Below are 4,711 nucleotides of genomic sequence, written 5' to 3'. Positions count from 1 at the left end.
AGGAGAACTAGCCAATCAGCGATGGGGATGGTTGTCATGTGCTTTGAGACTCTGTCAGCAAGCGAGGCTTTGATTGGTTAAGAGCTGGAATCATAACAAACGATAGGGGGCGCTGCAGGTCCATATTAGTTGATTTAAACTTGAAGACGTGCCAAAGACAAATAGTACAGATGGTATCTTCTGCTTATATATATATATATATATATATATATATATATATATATATATATATATATATATATATATATATATATATATATATATATATATATATATATATATATATATATACATATATATTAGTTGATTTATTATTATTATTATTATTATTTTGAATATTATATTAGTTGATTTAAACTTGAAGACGTGCCAAAGACAAAACGGTACAGATGGTATCATCTGCTTATATATATATATATATATATATATATATATATATACTGTATACACTCACCGGACACTTTATTAGGCACACTTGTTCAATTGTTTGTTAACAGAAATAGCTAATCAGCCAATCACATGGCAGCATCTCAATGCATTCAGGCATCTAGAGGTGGTGGTAGACGACTTGCTGAAGTTCAAACCGAGCATCAGAATGGGGAAGAAAGGGGATTTAAGTGACTTTGAACGTGGCATGGTTGTTTGTGCCAGACGGGCTGGTCTGAGTATTTAAAAAACTGCTGATCTACTGGGATTTTCACGCACAACCATCTCTAGGGTTGACAGAGAGTGGTCCGAAAAAGAGAAAATATCCAGTGAGCGGCAGTTGAGTGGCCGGAAATGCACTTGTTGATGTCAGAGGTCAGAGGAGAATGGGCAGAGTGGTTCGAGATGATAGAAAGGCAAAAGTAACTCAAATAACCACTCGTTACAACCAAGGTATGCAGAATACCATCTCTGAACGCACAACACGTCCAACCTTGAAGCAGATGGGCTACAGCAGCAGAAGACCACCCGGTACTAGCACCGGCCACTTTATTAGGTACACCTTGTACCTAATAAAGTGGCCGGTGAGTGTATATGACCCCCATATGAGAACTATGAGGACTTTAAGAACTTTAACATGCACTATCTACAACCATCTTGGACTCTAACCACTGGCACACTTTACACTTACTTTACACTATACATCCTATATACCACTTTATAGACTGCACATATGTACATATTACATTTATTTATTGACAGACTGTACACACTATGTTCACCCATTCACTCTGTATCTTTTATTATTTTTATTTATTGTTTTTATAATTGTTGTATACCTTTATACCTCTCCTGTGTTTCACTGTGTTTGCTGATGTTGCTGATGTTGCTGCTTTGACACCTGGTTTTCCCTCCGGGGATTAATAAAGGTTCATCTTATCTTATCTTATCGTATCTTATATATATATATATATGTATATATATGGATACAGTATATGTGTGTATATATTTGACCAGGAATATTTCAAACGAAACATTGGAAGGACCCCTGATTTTTCTTTGTGTTCAACTCTTCAGCTTAACTCCTGTGCTTGTTTTATGCATGTCAGTGCCCTAGATAATAGGGTGTGCTGTCCTAGACCTCTAACAATTTAGCATTATTTATGTTTATTTATTTTATTTTTGGAGCAGCACAGCTGATTATGTGGGGAGCGCCCGAGAAAAATTTGCCAAAATGCTCTGCCAATGGTAAACAGTGTATTCTCCTGTTGGAAGTGACTCTTGTTTTGAGTTGTTTGGTGGATCGGATGATTGAACTCTCTATCAGTAACAAGGAACAAACAAGACATATTGGCTATTTTACACTTTATTCATTTAATACACCGTCAGGAGCCTCAGTAGCGGGTGGAAGATCCATACGCAGCCACAACAGCCTGACACCTCCTCCACATGCTGGTCACCAACCTGGTCACACGTTGCTGTGGGATGGCGTTCCATTCCTCAACCAGGATTCGTTGCAGGTCAGCCAACGTGTGGCATTGGCAGAGAATTTTGGCAAATCTTTCTTGGGCGCTACCCACATAATCAGCTGTGCTGCTCATCCCACAAATGCATGATCCTTACAAGTTGGACATCATTGTGAAGGTAAATAAACAGGCTTTCCAACGATGTAAAATACAATGACCATTAGCATTGTAACAACAGAGAAATTATTGACCAAACACAAATTTCTAAACTTTTTTTTCTGAGTTTATTTCTTAATGTGTACTCAGTAATCTTAGAGTAAATTCAATTTCAAATAATCAGTATTTAAAGGGTCAGTTCACTCAAATTAACAGTTTGTTCAGTAAAAAGTAATTATGTTCACATGTAACCAGACATGCAAGTTGCTGTTGATTTTTTTTCAACGTAGGCTAATGTTTTTAATGTCAAGGGCTCCACAAGCACATTTCCATTCGCCTCCATTGTATTGGGAGCATACTAATATCATGGGAAAAACTGCATGTGATTATCATAAAGTGGGCATGTCTGTAGAGGGGAGACTCGTGGGTACCCATAGAACCCATTTTCATTCACATATCTTGAGGTCAGAGGTCAAGAGACCTGGCCATGCCAGTTTTTCCTCACCAAAATTTAGCGTAAATTTGGAGCTTTATTTATCTTCCTTCGCAACAAGCTACTATGACATGGCTTTAAAACTGAGCACGCTACAACCTCTGAAAGATCAAACAGTGGCCGTGCCCAACGGCAGTCATGTTATTGACGTTAATGCGTTAAAGAAATCAGTGGCGTTAAAACAAATTTGTGTTAACACGTTATTATCACATTAACTTTGACAGTATATATATATTTATATATAATATGCAGCCAAGTTTGATCATTATGTGCTCACTGGACTGAATGTTCAAACACCTGCAGCATGCTGGAAACAGAAAGCATATAGATCACCAACACTGGCACTGGTCTGGGGCGCAGATGGTGTCAAATGAATGAATAGTGCGTTATAAACAGCCTGGGTCTGCAGGGCGAAGTGGTCCCAACTGTATCAACACTGAAATGAACATTACTCAGCCTGGACCGACATCAAAACATCTCCTTCAAAGCATTGGAGGTCCTTATAAAGATGGGGTCAGCTCTGTAGAAATGGCTGGTCTCAGTTCAGAAACAGAGGGATACTGATTTCTCATGGGAAGCATTTGAAATGCTTTTTAGGTTGTTTTCTTCTCCATCTGACCCAAAGTAAATAAAATAACTCCTAGCCTTATATCCTATACCCCTATTATGTAACGGGGCCACAGCTGTTCTCTATATGTACTGTAATCCCATGAAATCAACAATAAAATGGCAAATCAAAATATTTCTTTTCAGATGAGGTAAAGTCCTGTTTTAGATCACAATTAACCAAATGACCAAAGGTTTCGTCATCATTATGCAACGTTTGGACAAAGATAAGAGTATGAAATCACTCATCATATTCAGTCAGAGTTCAACATGCAGATTTTTTGGCATCTGCATGTGACAGAGAGACTGTCAGTCCACATCAAGGCTCAGAGGTGGTGAGGTAATACGGCCATGCCCTGGGTGACTGATGCTTTTGAGCCCAGGGTTTGGCAGTTTGGCAGTCATTGCCTCTCTCAACAGGCAAGCTTTACGGTCCAATGTATGCTGTAATCTCTCTGAATGTTTTGCTGTCTTGGAATAAATGAGTCAGGAATCTGCGCCGGCGCCAAGTGAAATAAAAACATAGAATTTGGTGTTGAACATCTGCCTGAAATATTTGCAACATAGTCAGACCGGTAAATTAAAGAAGAGAGACTGCAACACTGACGCAGATCCATGAGATGGCAGCAATACTTGCTGTCACGTTTCTGTCTCAGTGCTTTTTTGATTGTTTTTCAAAAATGCACCTTTAGCCTTTGACCGCGAATTACAGTTTTTCTCATTGGCTTATTAGTTTAATTCTCAAATGACAATCATTTTTTTCAAAACAAAACGCTCAAATCTCTGAACAAATAGTTTGTTGTTCACAACAGATTCGATTTTCTCAATCATTCAAGCAAATTGCACGTGTTTTGGCACGTATGTGCAAAAGAGTAAGTACAGTAACCACTTGCACATGGCTTGCTGATCAAAACTGATGAGTTGAATCTCAGTGAAACTGTCATCCTCTTCACAACCTCTAAACATTCTTTCATTGTTTGAGCCATCACATGAAAAATTATCCATTCAACTCACAAAATCTGTCGGACTTGCATATCGTATATTCCATAAATATCTACGAAGAGGAGGTACAATTTGTTGTTTTTTAACTGAATTACCGCAGTTTTTTTTTTCATTGTTGCAGGGATGTTTGTTTTTTTGGCATAGATGTCATTTTGTGACAAATTTTCTGTTCACAGTATATAACTTTACATGAACGATCACAAGAGAATTTTCTATTTACAGTACATATCCTTTTTCTGTGTAGTTACTACAATATTGACTTTTCCCAGTAAACTTTGACCAACTGTTGAAATGGGAATCTGAACAACTCAGTGTGATATACAATAGCATTCGGCAAGACAAAAGTTACATTCTGGTATTGTACAGTAACCAGTCAGTGTTAAAAGAAAAGTAGAACAAAACAGAGATTAGTATATAAGAAACATTTCCAGGGTTGACTGTCATGGTGAGAAAACATGTAGACATAGACGATTACAAAACAACTTTTGGTGCCATTGGCTAATTTACTGACACAATAACTTGGTTTTGAAGAATGAATGAAGTGTTTTGGGTGAGTTACGAC

Source organism: Sebastes fasciatus, chromosome 9 (assembly GCF_043250625.1).
Source record: "Sebastes fasciatus isolate fSebFas1 chromosome 9, fSebFas1.pri, whole genome shotgun sequence".
Taxonomy (NCBI): domain Eukaryota; kingdom Metazoa; phylum Chordata; class Actinopteri; order Perciformes; family Sebastidae; genus Sebastes; species Sebastes fasciatus.
The sequence above is the reverse complement of the archived record's forward strand: the minus strand, read 5'-3'. Positions refer to the sequence as shown.